Source organism: Numida meleagris, chromosome 6 (genome assembly GCF_002078875.1).
Source record: "Numida meleagris isolate 19003 breed g44 Domestic line chromosome 6, NumMel1.0, whole genome shotgun sequence".
NCBI lineage: Eukaryota > Metazoa > Chordata > Aves > Galliformes > Numididae > Numida > Numida meleagris.
Window position 1 is genome coordinate 22859064 of NC_034414.1, and position 21241 is coordinate 22880304.

General features: G+C 37.8%; 2 long non-coding RNA genes across 4 annotated transcripts in view; one reads left to right on the plus strand and one right to left on the minus strand.

Annotated features, from left to right (window-relative positions):
• The window catches only part of LOC110402012, a 40478-nt gene extending 26495 nt beyond the window's left edge, over positions 1-13983 (minus strand). The window contains exons 1-2 of the long non-coding RNA XR_002440803.1: positions 13778-13983; positions 11465-11577 (exon numbers count right to left, since the gene is read on the minus strand). This is a non-coding gene — a long non-coding RNA (uncharacterized LOC110402012). The remainder of the gene's footprint in view (positions 1-11464; positions 11578-13777) is intronic.
• LOC110402011 overlaps positions 1-18198 on the plus strand; it is an 86509-nt gene extending 68311 nt beyond the window's left edge. For 2 of the 3 annotated variants that reach the window (XR_002440800.1, XR_002440801.1), the window contains 2 exons: positions 17505-17618; positions 18075-18198. This is a non-coding gene — a long non-coding RNA (uncharacterized LOC110402011). The remainder of the gene's footprint in view (positions 1-17504; positions 17619-18074) is intronic. The other variant, XR_002440802.1, reaches the window with a different exon arrangement.

The following is a 21241-nucleotide window of genomic DNA, read 5'->3' on the forward strand; positions in this document are numbered from 1 at the left end:
AAAGCAGTGTGGTCTTGTTTCTGAATCCTTCTCTCCATTCTAATTGATTTTTTAACAGATCTGTTATTTAGCTAATTTACAACTTCCTCTATTTCCTCACCAGCTATGACTGAGAGAAATGCATTTTTTTTTTCATGTGTCCTCTATGAAGGACTACACATCTACTGCCTGTTTATATCCTGAATATAGGAAAATGGATGCATCATATTATTTTGCCTTGTAATACATGTATTCATCCAAGAAGAAGGAAAAGGAATAGAGTCTTTGAAGTCTATCCCAGGAGCGTAAGAGCTTGTAAGAAGTCTGGTTCACAGAATATTTTTTATTAGATATAACAGCGAGGTAGCATTCCCCCTTTTTTAAATGCAATGATAAACTTTTAATAGGAATTCAGGCCATATTTTCAGTGTATCAAGAAGAGAGGGAAAAAAATCCATTATTCCAAGTGTCCCACTGCCCTTTTTGTGTTCTCAGTGTCTCTGTAATCATGGAACTGTTGGAGAATCAACCTAATTTAGCAAAAAATAGTATGGACAATTTTCTGTTCCACTATGGGATATAAGTACAATTTCCCTGTCTGATTTCTTGATTGTAACAGCCTCCTCAGGCTAAATTGAAGGGCTTCTTGCTGGGGAACTAGAGCTGAAAAGAAGAGCCCCTTCCCCTGCAGATCAAAGAAATCTTTCTTAGGCATACAACAGAGAAAAACCTACTATAAGGCCAGAGATTGGTGATTAGACTGTGGGAGGACAATTACCCAACAAATGTTTTTCATACAGAGAGTTCAGGATTTATTAAAATCTGCTGCGTGTGCTCCTTCACCTGCAGCTCAAGGATACCTGTCAATACATTAAAGAAAACAAGCAGAGCTATAATGTGTGCAGTTAAAGAGGTTTTTCGGCTCTTTTATCTACAACTGATGGTGTTGAGGTAAGGTTAATGTTGTCCTGGCTTTAAGTTAGTGGAAAGTTCCTGGACCTTTTAAAATAGCACCAAGTTGCTTCATCAGCGCAGATCACTAGTTTGGGTAGTATTTATGCTCAAATTTACATTGGCAGTCAGGTTTGATGTCCTAAAATTTGACTGTGACCAATATGAAGTTATTCAGTTAATGGTACAAAAAATTCTGTAACAAGAACTCAGCTAAAATGCAATGTGGGCTCCTCAAAGTCTCTTCATTGATCCCATCTTCCTTATCTAGCAGTGAATTGATTTGGGTTCTACAGGTACATAGGCAGGAGGAGACAGGTCAAGGAGAGTGTTCCCCCTCTGATAAATGATGATGGAGAAGTGGCTTCGTCAGACATGGAGAAAGCTGAGGTGCTCAATAAGTGCTTTGCTTCACTCTTCACTGGTGGTCAGGCTCCCCATGTCTGCCAGGACCCTGAACCTTGAGGTGTGGGTGAGAGGAGTGGATTCTGTCCCACTGTAACAGTGGAACAAGTCCGAGACCTCCTCATGAAACTGAATGTACGGAAGTCCATGGGGCCAGATGATATCCATCCTAGGGTTCTGAGGGAGATGGCTGATGTGGTCGCCGAGCCGCTCTCCAGCATATTTGAAAAATCATGGCTGTCCGGTGAAGTCCCTTGTGACTGGAGAAAGGGAAATATTACTCCCATTTTTAAGAAAGGGAGAAAGTATGACCCGGACAACTACAGGCCTGTGAGCCTCACCTCTGTGCCTGGGAAGATCATGGAGCAGATCCTCCAAGAAGACATGCCAAGGCACATATGTGACAAGGAGGTGATCCAAGACAGCCAGCATGACTTCACCAAGGGTAGATCTTGCCTGACCAAGCTGGTGGCCTTCTATGATGGAGTGACGGCATCGGTGGATGGGAGAAGGGCAATGGCTGTCATCTACTTGGACTTCTCCAAAGCATTTGACAGGGTACCTCACCACATCCTTCTCTCCAAATTGGAGAGGTACGGATTTAAAGGATGGACTGTTTTGTGGATTAAGAACTGGTTGGCTGGTCGCAGCCAAAGGGTTGTGATTAATGGTTCTATGTCAGGGTGGAGGCTGGTCACGAGTGGTGACCCCCAAGGCTCAGTCTTGGGACCGGTGCTTTTCAAGTCTTTATCAATGACATAGATGATGGAATCGAGTGCACCCTCAGCAAGTTTGCAGATGACACCAAGCTGAGCGGTGCAGTCAATACATTGGAAGGAAGGGAAGCCATCCAGGGGGACCTAGACAGGCTGGAGAAGTGGGCCCATGAGAACCTAATGAGGTTCAACAAGGCCAAATGCAGAGTGCTGCACTTGGGCCAGGGCAATCCCAAGTATTTGTACAGACGGGGGGAAGAACTCCTCAAGAGCAGCCCTGCAGAGAGGGACTAGGGGGTCCTGGTGCACGAGAAGCTGGACATGAGCCAGCAGGGTGCACTGGCAGCCCGGAAGGCCAACTATGTTCTGGGCTGCATTAAAAGAGGAGTGGCCACCAGGGAGAGGGGGGTAATGGTCCCCCTCTACTCAGCTCTTTTGAGGCCCCATCTGGAGTACTGCGTCCAGGCCTGGGGGCCCCAGCACAAGAAAGACACAGAGCTCTTGGAACGAGTTCAGAGGAGGGCAACTAAGATGATCAGAGGCCTGGAGCACCTCTCCTGTGAGGAAAGGTTGAGGGAACTGGGCTTGTTTAGTTTGGAGAAGGCTCCGGGGAGACCTCATTGTGGCCTTCCAGTACTTGAAGGGAGCGTATAAACAGGAGGGGGAACAATTGTTCATGAGGGTGGATAGCAATAGGACAAGGGGGAATGGTTTTAAACTGAGACAGAGGAGATGTAGGTTAGATATTAGGAGGAAGTTTTTCACCTGGAGGGTGGTGATGCACTGGAACAGGTTGCCCAGGGAGGTTGTGGATGCCCCGTCCCTGGAGGCATTCAAGGCCAGACTGGACGTGGCTCTGGGCGGCCTGGTCTAGTGGTTGGTGACCCTGCACTCAGCAGTGGGGTTGAAACTCGCTGATCTTTGAGGTCCTTTTCAATCCAGGCCATTCTATGATTCTATGATTCTATTGTGTGGAACATGGCATTGTATACTTTCTTTATCTTTTTTTTTTTATCCATGTTGCTATATAATACATAAAAGTATAAAGAGATTTGGTAGGATGCATCCAATGGACAATTACTAAAATTCCCTTCTTGCTCTAGGAGCAGTGAGTATAGCTATAGTAAAATCAAGTTAAGCTGATTAAACTACTTACCCAGCTAGAGGTCTGCCTTTAAGCCTTTGAAATGTCAGAGGAGGAAAAAGAAACAAAACAATCAAACAAAAAGCAACAAACCAAAATAAAAAAAATCAACCCTATAAATGTAGATCCACCATTGAAAAGTTTAGCAGCAGAATCCTATCCCAGGAAATAAAATGTCAGTATAGAGAGCATTGATTAGTGCTTTTCCTGGCAAAACTAGCAAACTGTGCTGATTCAGCATTGGCTTCAAATACTGCTTCTGTTTTTATATTCCTCAGAACCAGGGGCATACTGCGTGGCTATGAAGAAACTCTGTTCATGTTCAGTGAGGCTTAAAAGGAAAGGGAAAACAGTGGTAGGTCACTCTGGGATGGCTGCCTATAATCTCATATATAGAGTAGCAGTCCCTGGGACATATTGGTAAAATTTGGTGTTTTCAAACGTACACAGAAAATCTGATTCTTTTTCCATAGTGACAATGTCAGTCCAGTGCAATGCAGTTTTCTGTTTACTTTAAGCTCATGTAATTAGACAAATATATTTATTTAAAAAAAAAAGACTGATTCCAAAAGATTGTCCGCTTTTCTCTGTTTCTGAGTGAAACTGCTAGTGTGGATTATTTAGTCTATGCTTCACTACTTATATACCAAACATATACTCTGTAGGAGTCAAAAGGTAGATTGGCCAGAACTTTGAGTACTCATTATCTGATCAGCAGTCACAAAGCCATCAGTACCTGTTTGACCTATTCCTTCCTAGTTCTTTTCTACTCATCTCTTGCTCTCTGTGTGTTCAGAGTTTTTTTTTTTTTTCCCAATGTAACCGATACTCAGACTAAATCAAAAACAGGTCAGCAGTATATCAACACATTTAAATGTAACTAACTTTGTACTGGAGTTAAATAATGTGATAACTTTCATCAGGGTGGTGGTAATATGTTCAAATGCTCTAGGTATTTCTAGATACTCCTGTGGCTTCCACCAGAGGAGCTGTGGTAGTAGTAATTTATTATGATGTCAGAAAAAGTCACACAAATTAGATGCCCATTGCAATTCGCATGTGGTGTTCGACCGTTCTAATACACCACTGGGCTGACTGGATTGAACCTAATAATCTCTTTTTAAAACTCACAATTCTGGCACTCAGCTGAAAATGCCTTTCAGTAGACTTCTATATACCTAGCTGTCCACTTTCTCATATGACTTTCCGCCATTCACTGTCAGTCGCTGAATGAAATGTCTTTCTGAGCATCAGTGCCACGCTCTGCAATCAAAAAAACACTTTTATATCCCTTTCTGTCTTGGATTTCAAATTAATTATCTGAACTTTTTTCCTATTATCAGTGCTGTCTTAAATACTGGATGGCAGTGGGCTTTGCTCATGCAAATCTATCATACAACATGTTTAAGAAAACAGTGCATGCTCTTTAGATCTTCTTTTCAGAGAAGTCCTCCATCTATTTTCTAAAGCATTATTTAATGAACTCCTAGATTTTGCCATTCCCGAGGAATTTTATCTTTAGGATATATAGAATTATTCTTCCTATAATAACCAGAAGTCAACCTCACTAGGTAATTTGACAAGCTCATCACTTATGTCAAAATTCAATCCAGGACTGGTCTTCATAAAATTGCTGTAGGTTCACGGCATTCTTTTTTTCCCTTGCCCCCTTCTTCTAGTGTCTGCCTTTTCTGTGATGATTCATAGTTGTATAATCTAGCTGTTATTCAGCTGGGCAACACCTGGTATTCCAGCTCACTTCTTACAGCTCTCCACTTTGACTTTTCCACTTGCTTTAAATAAAACAGAATTTCATTTCTTTCCTAGTACTTTCACTGTGATATTAAAGAGCTTCATGAATGGATATCTTTGTAAAGCTAGCTGATGCTTTTGTATCATTGATTTCTGTAATTTAAATTTAATAACATTTTATTTCTTTTAGCTGTCTGTGGGCAATTTGTAAAATCATGATTTATCTTTCCTTTCTCTTTCATTTTCACAGTGTAATGAATCTACTCCAAGAAGTACTTACACTAAATTAACACACTGCCTCTTTAAACAGACAACTTTCTCTTGGAAGAAATTCTCACCTATTCTGAATGCCCATTGTCACAGAGCTCAGAATGTTAGACAAAGAGGAGCACTACTGTAGTGCTCTGTGCTTTTCATACCCCACTGGATGTCCCTTATCTCATAACTGGTCAATTTACCTACTGTATTACTATGTATTTCTTATTTTAGTTGTTATACCTCGTGCTGGATGTGACCATCTCCAAGTAATTAGTGACTACTCAATATCCAGAACATTTTATCTTTTATTACCTCTTGTTCCCCACTGCAGCTATGCCCAAATCCTTTTATAAGAAAAGATTTAAAAAAAAAAAATGCTTTCAGCTATTTGCACATCATTATTCTCATGTGATTGAAGATTGGATTTGAGCCAGGATTCCGGTAGCAAAGATCAAAAATTTTTTTCTGACGGCCAGCATGTATTCTCATCCACTCTATTACCCTCTCTAGGTACTTTAGGTTTCGGATACTGATAGTCCAGGGCTGAGTGATAGCTTTTCTAGTTTGTACTGGTGTAACATGAGGTAAAGTTTATCTTAGCTTTCTAGCACGCTCTTTTTGGTGAATTTTAGAGAAATGGGAAAAAAAGGTATACAGTGCAATTGATTTCCAGATAATAGTACCATCAGTCTTTAGCAGGTCTGTGAGCATTAGCAGATTGAAGTACTGGTTGACCATAGCCACAAACTGCTCCATGCATTGTAACACTCTTAATTTTCTCCCCATTTTACACGTGCAAATTTTCTCAATTATATTGAAGTCCTAAATGATTTATCTCATAGTTGAAAAGAAAAAAATAGATGTTAGTAATGATAAGTATTTATGTATGCACTCCAACTATAGCGGAATATAGGGTATGCTGTGTTTTTATGCAAACTTCTAACTTCAGAGTTGGTGAGATCTCTGATCTTTTGCCCACTGCCCTGCTCCTCAGGCATGTTATTAATGTCCGTTGTAATTACAGATTAGAGTTGCAGCCTCTGACACAAATTAATCATCCTTATCAACGCCTAGCATCCTGAGGTGAGTATGAAACAGCAGAACAGTGTAAAGGAATGCACATACATACTCTTCATTGCATGCTGAATACTCAACTTACAGTAGTAATGAGTTGCTAGGACAACACTTTCCAGCAATGTCCTGGCTCTTTGTCACATGACAAAGTCATGGGCATCTAAACCTTATACCCAGGAATGTTCATACCATGCATCAGATAACTGATTCTTTCATAAAACTGCCCTCCAGACAGAAGACTTTTCAGCTGGAGGGCCTCTTAGTGCACAAATGAGGCAAAATGTCATAATGGATGGATTAAATATGCTACTTAAGGGTATTCTACATTTTGTTCCCATTCTCTGGCAAGGTGCTTTGAAATTTCTAAAAGAGAATTTCAGTAATTATCCATAGCACTTACTAATATGCCTCAAAAATTTTAGGACTTTCAGACATCCTCTCAAACACTGCTTTAAGATCTGAGCAGGTACTGATTAGACCAAGGACTAAGCTTCAAGGTCAAGTCAAAATTTCCATGCACAGCCCAAGTGCTCAAGTTACTGGAAAATACTCCTTGGGTAGCATTTTCTTCATTTCCTGAGGTCTAGCTGAACCTGTGCTTATTGACCTTCAAGGGTTACAGCAAAATCTTTCTTGCTCAGGCCTTTGCCTGAGGGGCAATTCAATGACAGACTGAGCTGTCATTTTGGGAATTTGGCTGAAACTGTGTCAGTTTTGCTTCACGTCAGTTTAGATAACTCTAGCTTATCATGTGTCTCTACAAAAGGATAAGTATATGATATATATTAAATGAAAAAGAAATATGTAAATAAATCCTGATAACTCTGGCAGTAAAATTACGTATGTGTCAACTGTAAAGCACTTTCATGTCATTAAGATTGAGTGTATGCATGCTGGATTTTTTAACCCTCTACCAAAGTGTCATATAGTCACAGTCATATCATTTAGCATAGGTGCAATTTCTTTCTTTGTGAGTGGAAACAATCCTAATACAAGTAGGGGTTGCAGAACATGAGTATAATGCTTATCATGTAAAATTTCTGGTAACCCAATTTCTTTTTTTTTTTTTTTTTTTTTAATGTATTGTTGTATTGCAATGAGATACAACAAGAATCAGGGAACTCTGGGCTCTGAGGTTAGGTTTGTCATTAAAATATTTTGCCAGTTAGAAGTAAGTTTGGGAAAAGTATGTTATTTTTCAACGTTAAATAATGCAGTGCCCATTTCCTTTAGAGGCTCTACTGCATCCATGCTTTAGATTAAAATGTGAAACTTGGAACAAGAATTGCCTTTGTAGCAAGGTGTATCTGCTGTAAAATGCTTATTTAAGAGACAAAATGTGGTCAAATTATGGTATTTAAACTTCTTCATTTTATAGCTGTGATATTCAACATGCTTAATTCTTCTACATCTACTGCTGTTGCCCAGACCACACATTTATTCCAAAAAGAAGGCAGGACTATGACTCATTCTGACATGTCTGTTCCAGGAGTGAAATGTACTTGCAGAACCATGCTGTCACCTTCTGCTTAGATTAAAATACAGTGAAGCACTGAATTTGAGGAAAAAAAATCTGCTATTTTTTATGAGGAGTTGAAGAACCAGTGGAGCTGAAGGAGAATAAGGCTTTTGGAATTTGGCAGATGAAACAGATGCATATAGAAGGGAACTGTGTCTGCTAGGTGGGGAACTGGTGACTCAGCATTCTCAAATGGAAATGTGATAGGGAAAAATACCCAGCTGGCAAAAGTGATGCTACATCCCAGCTATACCAGGAAAAAAGCTGAAAGTCTCTTCAGTTAGTCAGCACTGACTAGGCAAAGAAAGTTGGAAAAAGAATCCAAATGGAGTAACATAGACAAAATGTACAGTGAAGAGTCTGAGGAGAGACACTAGGAGTTTGTGGGTAGAAAGAAACGGATTTATGAGGTAAACCACCTGGGAAACGAAGAAAGGAAAGAAAACTTCTGTGAGAGCAGAACTTAGTCTCTGGATTAGGATATTGACCAGGAACATGAAGAGTGAAGGTGAGGGAAGCAGGGTACAGTTCTGTGAAATATCTGTGAAACCTCTGACAAAAAGGAATTTGAGAGCCTACAAAGAGGGGAAGAAGCTGCTGCTATTACTTGTTGTACAGGCTCAGGCTCTTGGGGTTTGTGCGGTGTCTGACATGTCTAACCCTGTGCGTGTCAGCTGATGTAATAGGCATCATTTTCTCTTTTTCTGGTTACTTTAAATATTCGGGACACAGAAGATACTACAGAATTCTTTTTTTTTCTTGTAGTTTACAATTGTAATTTAGTATACACTTCATAAGAGAAAAAAAATATGTTCTCGCTCTTACGTGGCTACCTAACCTCCTTTCCTTAAGTTCTCGGTGACAGTTAGATTACTGTATGAATTGTGTTCGCATAGTGAACAAATACCCTTTTTGTTGTTGTTGTTTTTCAGTGTGTGTTACAGGCCGTATATGCTGCATGTTTTACAAACCCCCTGCTGTGAAGCCAGTTACAAATTTGTCTTTCTTTTTCTCTTGTAATTGTTACAAACATATCTAAATGCATCATAAATGGTAATGCATTTATTTTCATACGATGAAGAGTTTCTATTATTATTTCCAGTTGACTGAGCCTATTCACAGAGATTAAGGCTAAGAGTGCCACATATTTATAGGTGTCCGCTATGATGCATCTGTACTATTTTTTAAGAGCTCTCTGCATTATATAGCCTATTATCTGTTCAAAGCATAATTCAGTTGCAACTGGAAATGCTCATCTATTACCCAGAGCAGACCTGGAATCTCAAAGCAAACATCCAGAAAATAAGGCAAAGGATACAGCCAGTGCTCAGCTGTGAAAAGTTCAGTCCAAGTAATTTGCCTGATACTGCTCAAGCATTCTATAGCAAAGATGGAGGAAGATCCTGATTTTCTAGGAAAGTATTCTATTAACCTAAACTGGGAACAGCTTCTTCTTCTCCTGCAATCTTACATTTTTTTAACTGATTTTTTTTCTAATCCATGTTTTTTCTTTCTTGTGCTCCTCCTCTCCACTGAGTATGTTTGTTTTTCAGGGAGGGGCTCTCTTTTCAGTATTTGTCACATTTAGCAAAATGTGACTTTCACTACAGTGGAGTCTGAGCAAAATAGGAGACTGAAATACTTGAAATAAAAATGAATTACAGTACTAAATTATTGGAGAAAAAGTGCAAGAGATTACAAATATAACTAAGTGCATTATAAGTATTGCCCATAATTCCAAAGTAAAAGGAAACGCTGTTAGGTGAGAGAGACACCAAAACAATGAGCTGTCATTTACGTCAATGACTTGTCAGTTCAATTCTCATTAACTCTGCAGAGATGCCATGAGGGAGTTTTATGCCTCCAGAGAACAGCAGAGGTATGTAAATATTTGATGTTACATCCTCAGATAAATGCCTATTAGTTCTCCATCCATGTAACTAATATTTAAAAAACACAAGAAAGAGAAAAGGACAGTTTAAGGAGGTTGGAAAAATTATCTGATGGACTACTACCCATTTTCTTTTTCTGTCTTCGTCCTCTCCCACTCTTTTTTCTTTCCTTCCTCCTTTTCCTTACTACCTTTCAAAGACTTGCTCAAGATTGAAATGCAAAAGGTGTAAGAACTCTGTGTTGAGGCAGTCATGCTCAAAATCTCATTTCATGAGCAAAGAGAACCATGTGCACTATTACACATATTATTTAAATAAAGATGTGTATATAAAATAATAATATAGACACAAGTGTATTGTGTATATGTTACACAATAAATTATTGACTTTATAAAGCTAAAAAATTATTCTTAATATAAAGGAAATCTTGTCCATCCAATCACAGAATAACTATTAGTACATTATTACAGGGGAAAAAAAATGCTGAACAATATAGTTGAGATTCTTACAAACATATTTATTATTTTCTGCCCCTTTTTCCTGGCGTTATACTCACCCTTCCTCTGCTCCTTTGAGTCCTAACATCAGTTGTTTACTTCAGGTCTGTAATGGATAATGCAGTGAGTTTGCAGTACGTGGAGGTCTTTACTGGGAAGCAGATGATGTTCATGCTTATGGTTTCTTCTTACTCTCTCCAGGATTCGTTAGGGGTGATTTTTGGTTGCTAGCACATTTTTATGCTTTTGATCTTTCTTTATTCGTGTGCAGCTCCACAATATGTGTTAACTTAGTATGGACGCTACAATTTGTGTTTTAAATATTTCTTCACTCTCTCTGCTAGCCCTAACACCAATTTTGTCCATCTCCAGGTATACTTTTCTTTAAGTGACCACTGGTGAGTTGTTTATAGCTGTATGGCATTGCTGTTATAGCTAAATCAAGTAAACAAAGCCTGATAAGTTGTAGTCCTGCAGACTTGCAAGCAAAGCCTGTGGTCTTCTAACACCCGTAGCCTGTTAGCAATGGCTATATCATAACACAGGGCTGTAGGGTAATGTTACATTTCTGATGTTGATATTACTGGACAATACCAGTCAGGTAATTATCCCTGACCAAAGGTGAAGCTAATATGTACATTACAAGTAGTGTCCTGGAGGGCTGAGATTAACCAGTATCACTTCATTTTTACAAGTAAAATATTGGTGATACAGGTTTCCATATCCTTAGTTTAGAATGCTTTCAACAGAGTAACAAGGATTACACATTAAGGAAAGAGTCATTGTCCATCTGCCTTGGCTAAGAGCCAATACCAGATGCCTCAGAGAGAAGCATAAGAAATTCCAAGGTGGGCAATTACAGAATAACTTGCCCATATGCAAGATTTTTTTCTTAATTCTCAGCAGTTAAAAATGTGCTTGTTTCCTGACACATGAAGGTTTACAAACCTTTTAAGCTTTTTTTCCTCTTGTTGCTATTTTTTTCTTGATACCTGATATTACTGTGGATGCCTTCATTATTCATATAAATGTGAAGTCCTTCTTAGAGTCCTGAGTGTTTGATATCAGAGATTTCTCTTGGCTGTGAGTTCTACAGCGTAACTGTGCAGTGTGACTAAAAAGTAAAATCTTCTATTAGGTTCATTTTAGTTTGTCCTTGATGCATTTCAATTTCATTGAATGTCCCATTGCTCTTGTTTCATTAGTATTCCTCAGTCACTCACATAAATTTTTGAAAAACACATAAGAAAGCTTACAGCCAGTAGTTAAGTACCAACCTGAGCATTTCTTTTTTCTCCAGCAGTGGAAGTCTCTGGTTTCTCAGTACTTTATTGATCTTCATTATTCTTCTGTCTCATGTATTGCTGCCCAGTAAAAACAATGCTGTTCTCTAGGAGAAATTTTCCAATTAAACGGGGATTTGGAAGCTCTTTCTCATCTACTGGGGAGTTAGTGTGGATGCTGCTGCATTGTGGATTATTTTCTTCTCCTACTACATGGAAACTTAATGATCTAGCAGCAGACAGCCCCCCTGCTCAAGTTGTTGCTAAAATTCAAGGAATCATTTTCCCTTATTTCAAAGGGTTTTTTTCCTTTTACTTTTACATATTTTGAAGCAATGCAGCTCTCTAAGCTGTTTGTGACTGTCTGCTCCTGGAACCCCTCTCAGTTAAAGACAGTGACTCCATAAGTCTCTGTCTTCAGTCATTTGCTTGGATATACTATGTTTGCTGACTAGTGAGGAAAATTGCTTTAAGGGAATTTTGAGTAGACTGCAAGAGTGACATACCTGAAAATACTTGAGAATTGCTTATATGAGATTTGCCTTATTTGTAGGCTGAGGGCATCCTATTCATTGAGTTATATTAATTTGTTAGGACTGAACTACTGTACTGCTGTTGATTTGCAGTTTTGTTATAGCTAAGGTTGTAGAAAATATACATTTGTTCAGTGCTTTACTGTTAAGTGTTCTGGTGCTGAGCTAAGGGATACTAATGGCTCAGAGAGCTTGGAGTGCTTCTCTGCATAGATCTGCTTCTGGTAGTGATCTAGATTTTCACCTCCATCCATCAGATAGCTTATGTTTGCCTCAGTGGGACAGATTTCCTGTCAGATCCATCATTCAGATGTTGGATCATCACCACATAAATCACCTGAGTAAATCAGATCAAACCAGAATCAAATCCAGTGTGGCCATTAATGGCAGATATCATAAAATGCATAATATATCAAAGTCGAAAGAATATAGCGCATCTATTTACTAAATGTAATAAATCAAAAGAGATAAAAGAATAAATCATGCACCTCTGATATCTTTAACGGAGCAAAGGTGATTCAAATAGAAGACAGCAGGCATAGGAGAGCTCCCCTGCTTTGCCCTGGTGATCCCTAACTGCCACACAAACAACTTCTGGCTGCATCATAAAGTTACAGCAGCCTCAGCATCCTCCAGTCATGGCTCCTGAGCTCTGAGCTCAGCTCCAGCTACTGAGTATTTGTTTCTCTTGAACTGCCTCATTTCCTACTGGCAGGATTAAGTACATGACAGCATGCATTTACAGCACAATGTGTGCACCTACAGCTGTGCTTGCCCAGCTGAGGCTCCCACCACTCTGGAGGTACTTAATCTGTTCATTGCTAAAAACACTCCAACTGTACTTTGTCTTATTTGAAAGACTCTAGTTAATTTAGAGTTTGAGGCAGAAAGTAAATGGTAGGCAATACTTAGAGGTTTGGGTTTTTTTGCTTGTATAAATATGGTTTGAAATAAATGAACTTCTGGAAGCAGACCATTGTGTTTTGGAGAATAAGGGAAATATAGCCGAACTCTGACCTGTCACAAGTAGAATGAGACACAGATTCAGTTTGTTCTGCATTTTGTTTTGGAACAAAGGTATTCTGGAATCCAATACGTAAGAACTGGAGAGTTGGTGCTGTGGCAACAAGTAATCGTGGGGTGGTTGTCAGGATGTAAGAAAAGGGGCTATAAAAGGACTGCTAGTTAGTTCTACTCCTGGGTAGAAACCTAGGAGTTTCTGCAAGGAGAACACTTCAAAAAATGACATGCTGGAAGATACCCAGTAAGGATAGCAGAGAAGAAAATTGTAGAAGGATTTTGGGGAGGGTAAGTTTAATTTGTTACGTTATTGTGGTTTCTGAACTATTAGTGGTGAGGTCTGCATTAAATGATAAAGTATATTGGATCTTCGCTAGCTTGTCCTATATGGGTACAATTTGAGAGGAGACTGGGGGATTGGTGTACATGCGCTTTGCCTGATTATTGAGTGGAATGTTAATATGTATTGAGTAATAAAATGTACAGGTAGAGTTCAGTTTGTTTGTTCTCAGTGGGAAAACAATTATAATTTCCTTATTTAATAGTATATTTTTGTTCAGGAATCCCAAAGCTCCTTTAATGACTGATCTGATTTCTGAGAGCCACTGCTGTCTATAACATACAGATCTGCAGGATTTTGTGTAAGAATACACAACAGATTTTAAAAAGAAAAAAAAAAGGAAAAAAAATGTTATCCTACTGTCCCAGTAAAGTCAGCAAAAGTGGATGTCAGATAGCTCTGATGATTACTTACCCTGGGGAGCCATTACAGACAGTAGTCAGGATTAGACTTTCAGCTGAGACACTGCTTCTGAGAATCTGAAAATGAAGGATTATTTAGGTGAAAGATGCTGGCTGAATACGCATGATGAAACCTCAGAGTCAGAGGAAAAAGGCCAGGGCTAGAGAGACAGGACTGAATAGATTAAAGGAGAATTATTAAGATAAAAATGACAGTAAAAAAAAAAAATATGTAACTGTATTACTGAAAATATGTGGGACTATCTACTAATATGGAATGTCTCTCAGAAATCTAATTTACTCTCTCACTCTCTGGTTTTCAGATAAGTGTTTTCTATTTCATTTTGAGGACAGGAGACTGTAAATAGGTTTTTAATAGCTGTTAAATTTATACATTGTAATTTAAAAGAAAAAAAGATATTTCCTTGTTATAAACTAAGTATACAAGCTGATTTGAACAGCCAGTTTTTCTAGGTGTCTTTGTTACTGTGAATGGAAAGTGAGGTTATAATCAGCCTAGTATATGATTTAAGGAGGAAATTCTTAAAGTCACTTCTGCAACATTTAAAAAAGAAGAAGAAGAACAACAACAACAACAACAAACAAACAAATGAAAAACTTCAGTACAGTTCTGTATGGGTGAAATGATTATTTTACCTGGCATGGATAAATGAGCCAAGCCAATGTATCTTAATCAGTGGATAAAATATTCCCGTGATCAAAGTATAAGGTAATGATCTGTTTCTTCTGCTGTTGTGACCATCCAAATAGCAAATCCCCTTAGTGCATCCATTTCTCCTTCTATTTTGATAACATCACGCTGCCAGATTATGTCAGTATTCCAGTTTTCAGGTTCTGAGAGGCTCAGGTCAAACCTGACTCTACTTCCCTGAGAATTACGGTTCTGAGGATTTTCCCCTTATTATTACTTTCATACTTAGTAGCAGAGTAGTAAAGACCTTACATTTTAGTTCTTTTCCCAGTGGTTAAGTTAATTATCTTTCTTGTACTGAACTCCACTCCAAATTATTCTTCATTGCATGTATCTGTAGCTAAGAGGCTTTAATAGCATCAGCTTTTTTTGCTACCTGAAACTCACCTCTTATTATATTCCCTTTCTTTCCTACTATTTCTCACCTGCTCATGAGGTACATGGATTCATAGGAAAAAATTAATTCATTATAGTGCAAAGAGCTCCTTTTCCTAGGGAATTTCTTTAAGTCTGAAATTCTTGATAAATTAATTATGCACATGGAAACATGGAATACCTTAGTGACATTTTTCCCTTTGCATACCACTGGTTGCAAACGGAGGCCCTTCTGCTTTGGCACTTATGGACCATATGCCTGAAGATGCACATAATTACAATTTACCATTCATGTACATTTTGCAGTGGAAACTCCATGCTTTGGAGAGTAGAATAATGACAGTAATGCTTTATCAAGAAATGTTTATGTTCTGGATGTTCTCCACCAAGTTTTATTAAGTCTCTTGCTCTCACTGCAGTATTTGGTGGATGTTCTCGCTAGTTAATCTCGCTTGTTGTACAAAGCGTAGCAGTGGCTAATGCCTTGTTGCACGTCTCTTAAACATGAATGCTGGCAACCTGGATTATCTGCTTTTGTTGTTTAACTTTTCTGTCCTGGCCTTCCACACAAATAAATGAATAGAATTAGAAGAATGAATGTTGGTGTTCTGATGCTTTTTTGGGTAGGTTGGAATTATTAATACTTCTCAATTGATGATCGTTAATACTTCATTGCTACAACATCGAGTCTGTTTGTGCTGTCCTCAGTAAACAGCATCTTCCTTCATTCAGATCTGTTTTGCACTAGTAGCTGAAGAGATCATAACTATCTCAGATTCCTTTGTTTCTCAGTTTAGGTGAATAGTTTGAGGTCACCCTGTTCCTTATGGAGCAGGTACAAAACGAAGTAAAAATATGTGATCCTAGGTAATACTGAAGAAAATACAGTTTCATTTTATTTTCCGAGTGCTCCTGCATGCCTCAAAACTGGCCATGATTATTCATTTCTGCAGTCATTCATTATTATTTCCTTATGCCCATATTGAACAAACATTATTTGTATGTATTTGTACTCTACTGAATAGCAACAATGGGTTATGATGACATCTAGTAGTGAATTCCATGACAGGCCAAAATTTAGCAAATAAAGAGCAGTCATTGTCCTATGTAAAGCACTGGGTATCAGCATGAAGATTCATGGAAAAGAATCACCTTAGCCTTGAATATGGTTTGTGGAGGGCAATGTAACATATTCCACAACAAAACAGGATTTTGTGAACCACAAGGTTTCTTTATAAGCCATAAGGGAGACAGAGAAGAAGCAATTTCACTGAAGTATGTAGACTTAATGGTATCTGTAATGTCAATGTGAATTGTTAGAGCTATTCTATCCCTGATGTTACAGAAGTTAGAGTGGAGAACGTGGAAGTAAGAATATTATATGAATTAAAAGTTGGAAAGATTATAATTCACAGTGAAACAGATGAAATTCTTCTATGTGGAAATGCTACTACAGTATAAAAACATCTGCCGGAGTCCTTAAAAAAAAACGTAATTAGCCAATTAAAAACAGAAACAAAATGGTGGTTTGGGATCAGACAATCTGCTTTTGAGAACAGGAATCAAAGGCCTTTCAAAGACGGTGGTGGATTTAACAGTCTGTGATAAATTCTGTCAAATTTTCTTCCTCTGTGAATCCTGGAAACAAGAGTTGTACTTGGACTCATTTCTGAGAGGTCAGTATGTTAAGCTCAATACTTCTGATACTGAGGTCAATACTATTTTATATTTCACTTTTATAACTGAGGCAAAAGATGCAAAGTAAAGTGACTTGCTCAGGATCCCATAGAAATCAGTGGCAGTGCTGGAAATAGATATCATGTTGGGGAATCAGCAGTTGCTGGCTTTAATGTTTTAGGAAAAGTTTGAATACAAAATTATATTGGTAGGTACTTGGACTGCGCACTTATGAAATAGTCTTCCAGCATTTATTCTTGGTCTTTCCTTCTTAAAAAGGAAAGTATTCTGGCCATCTGTGTAACTGGAACAAAGATACACAAGCTGCAGGTTTTTCCTTGTTCACAGTTGGAAGGAATTTCATGCTGATAGTGAGCAGATGGGATTTTTTCATCCCCTGAAGAAGAATAAGTTCTTGTAGTGTCATCATATGAGCCTTGAGTTTTCATCACAGACAATACCCAATTTACTTAGAATTGCTTGGTCGATCTGTCCCCTCCGTAGTGTGAATGAACAATATGCTAGGAAATATTCATTACATGACAGTGCTACAAAAATCCACTAAGCAGTTTGACTTCATTATACTTCGTAACTTACTTTATACTCCAGCATTGTGATTAGGCTGCTCTTAAGGAAGGAGATATTTAGTCATGCCTAGATTTTATGCCTTTAACTTAAAATGTACATTTTTTTAAATCAAGAAAGGAAAAGCATGTGATGTGATTCTTCAATCTAGAAATAAATTATTAGAATGAGTAGAGAAGTGTCAGATCCATAGAAGTGAGGAGAGAGTGACAATTTTGCAAAATATAGTTTGAAAGCAATGATTGGTAGAAATATTCCACTGGGAAATGGAGAGTTAGTACAGCAAATGTTTGTGTACTCTTTTTTAATTTCAGGTGGCAGAGCAGAAAAAAAAAAAAAAGGAAAAAAGAAAAATATCAATATGGATTGTTTTTGTCTTTTTTCCCCCCAGTCTGTCAGTGAGATGCATCTGCAGCATTACATGTCTGTTTTTTGCCTCAGCGTGCCCACAGTCTGACCCCCGATAATGGCAGATGTGATAGAATTTAAGAACTTACTGTGGAAGGTGTGTGCTGTCATGTCTGTGTATGCTTGTATTGCAGTAACAGCTTCCTGATATAAATACATAATTGTAGAACCAAAAATTACACATTTGAAATTGTCAAAGTGAACTTTGATCTTATAAAAGAAGAGTTTAGGTTTCAGAAGAATTTTATTGCTTGATTTCTTTGGTTTTAAGCTGTATGCTAGACAACTGTGGTTCTGTTCAGCAGAAGACAATTGTATACAGCTTTTGTATACAATTGTAGACACTTAAGTATGGAGAAGCAGAGGGGACTATGGAGTTAGAAACCAAGAGCAGAAGGACATATAGGAGGAGAATGAAATAAGGAGAAGCATGTGGTTTGAGCTGATGCACGCTCCTAGGGAGATTTGTATTGTGGGGGGGTGTTTCTTTCCACAAGTGTAACCACAGCATACAGCTGGGATCTAATGAGGCTGCCAAATAATTTTTTTGCAGATTCTCTGATACATTTCATATCAGGAGAACGGAGCAGAAACTAAGAAAAGAGAAGTGGAGGACTACACAAATTATGTGAACACTATTAAATACTGGAAAATTTCAACATAATTTCTAAGGTGAAAAAAACTTCACACTTTAAGTAAATATTTTAATAAAAAATATTATTTAGTTGTAAAGAGTTGTTGATTATTAGTTTTGTTGATTTTTGCTTCTACCCCAAAGGAAATAAAACAAGATCCCTGTATTTTTCTGACAAGACTTCATGGTTTGCTTTTAGCAGGTTGATTGTTGGTTTTGAAAAACACTGTTTATTTAAACAAACAAAGAAACAAAGGCTAACTAAAAAAAAAAGTGAAGGAAGGGAAACTTTTTTTTTATTAGAAAAATATTTGATTTTTCAGGCTATATTTTTAGAGAACATAGAGAATATGAGGGTTGCTTTGAAAGTAATGCCACCTATTTTATGATGTTGACCCACAGTGTCAGATGTGGATGTATCGTGGTGGTATGGTAGTAGAGGTTAAACCGTTCTGCCAGTATTCCACTACATTTTGTTCCTGTGCAACAGATGGCAGCAGAGGGGCAATATGACAAAATGGCGTCTGATATGGAAGTGTGTATGAAGCAAAGGTGTACCACTGAGTTCCACCAAGCAGAAAAAAATGCACCCATTGACATTCATCATGACTCTCTGAATGTTTATGGAGACCAAACAGTGGATGTGAACACAGTGAGATGGTGAGTGGTGCATTTCAGTAGTGACAACAGTGGTAATGTGTCAGCTCTGCTGGTGCAGATCTTTACAAGTGTAGCATGTAGGCTCTTGTTCATTGCTGTCAGAAAAGCATAGCTAATGGTGGTGACTATGCTGAAAAACAGCAATTTGTAGGTGAGAATTTGGCTTAATCAAATAGTGTTGTTTTTCTCTTTGTTGTAGTTTCCATGGAAATAAAAAGGAGGCATTACTTTCAGAGCAACCTACATAATAAGAGCAACCTACATAATAGAAACGTAGAAAATAATAATCTAAAATGTGTAGATTTTGCTAACCAAAGATTTATCATTTTTAGGGAAAATTATTACTATTTATTTATTTCATTTTAGCTTTTTCAGTTCCATTTGGTAGCTGGTGGACAGAACATGCTCTCACATTCAAACACTGCTTGACAGATCTAATATGTTCCCATGGAATCTGCTAATTTTTAGAGCCAAAGAACCCAACACCTTGACACCATTAATAATGACTTTAATTTTTTAACCCCCTAGTGTAGATGCAAAGCTTTGTAGTTGGGATTTCTTTCAGTGGCTGTTTCCTATGCTTAGTAGTATAATTTTTAGTAGTACTAATGAAAATTCAGTAGGTATATGTGTGTCATATTGCACTCTGATTTTTATTTTTTTAAACTACTTCTATATATACGCTGCTCTGTAATACAGAGATAGCCACTTCAGTTTTTAACAAGATACCTTAGATATTGCAGCACATCAGAGCTCAGTAAATTAACCCATACAGAGCTCTGTCTCATGTGGTTAGAGTCTAGTCCAGTGCAAATGCAGTAAAAAGAATCACAACTGAAGACACTAAATCACAGAAGGCAAAAGCTACAAGGGATAAAAACTGCAGCTCTTCAGTCTGTAGGTATTGGTAGATGTGAAGGTTAGTGGTATTAATAGCAAAAATACTTGCCAGGATGATCATGGTGATGTTTCTACAGGAATAATAATTACTTTCTGTTAGAGATAGAACAGCAATGCTGTTCGCATATGCAGTAGAATAGGTTGCACAAGAATGCTGTTTGAGATTGGATATGAGTTAAGAAATAAGGAGAATCTCCAAAGGAGATTTCAAATTCAAGTTGTGTTGTTTGAACTGGTGTTAGATTGGGAGAGCTGGACTGTGATGAGTACACCAGCATGCTGAAAGCAGTAGTAATTTTACGGCGAGTGTTAGCAACGGTGCTGGCTGTAGCACTGGTTTCTGCAGGATATTATGCATAGAAATGCCATGGCTATTTTTCTGTAAGTTTTTGCTGCACTGTCCTCCACCTGCCCGCTACATCGCTAGAAGAGATTATACATTTCTCATTAATCACTTCTGCTTTGCACTTGGCTTCTTATCTGTGAGAATAGCTTTCTTATGGGATGCACCAACTCCTGCTTGCAGGAGATTTCAAAGTATACTCACCAAATATCTTTCAGATAAGAGAGAAAATTGACAGTCTGAAAATATAACATTCTTTCTTTGCCACTTGAGGCCTGTAATCTCCATAGCAGAAAAATATTTAAAACATTTTAACAATCACTGTGATCTTCCTGTTACCATTTTCTAAGGTTCTCGTCAAAATACTTAACTTCTGCTACAGGAAAGTATAATTAAAACAGCTGCTTTTCTTGTGTAGTGTAAGAAATTTTTCTCTTAAAGATAATTTTGACTAAGATTTTTTTACTAAAGCCAGCATCCTATTGCCTTCTTGTGCATTCTTGGATACCAAAATAACTATTTTCTGAAAACATAGACAGCCTTACTAAAGATTTACTTTACGTATATACACCTCAACCTTTCTTGTCAAATTATTTGTTTGTGAGATTGGACCACAAGTGGATTAACTGAAATGAAGACCACAAGTCCAGTGCTAAAATACTGATATTTTAATGACACTAAACTGAAAATATTTTGAAATTATCTTTCTGCTGATTTGTTTTAAGTAAGTTTAGTTAAAGGAAAAAAATACTGATGCAGTAGCAGGAACTGAAAACACCTTGTAAGATCTCCTCGGTATTAGTAAGGGTAGAATCCCAGAAATTTCTATGGGCAATCAAGTAGTGTTAGAGACTTGCAGTAATTTTGCCATAGAGCCACAGTTTATGGAGATTTGTTGCTTCAGTAATAATGCTAGTCATGCATTTTCTAGAAGTATGTTTCTAGCCTTGAAAATTTTGAAAGTTCAGATATTAGAAAGAAAGAAAAAAAAAAATCAGTATTTTCATTTACTGTGAATTCCAGGACACAAATTGTAGGGCTTAATTTGTAGCATTTCAAGGAAGTAGAAAATTGTAGAGAATTACATTTTATTTCAAAAATTTTTCAGACTCTGGATCCAGATATTGCATGTTACAACTCTTGCATTAGCAAATTTAAAAAAACAATACCCTACACTGCTTGA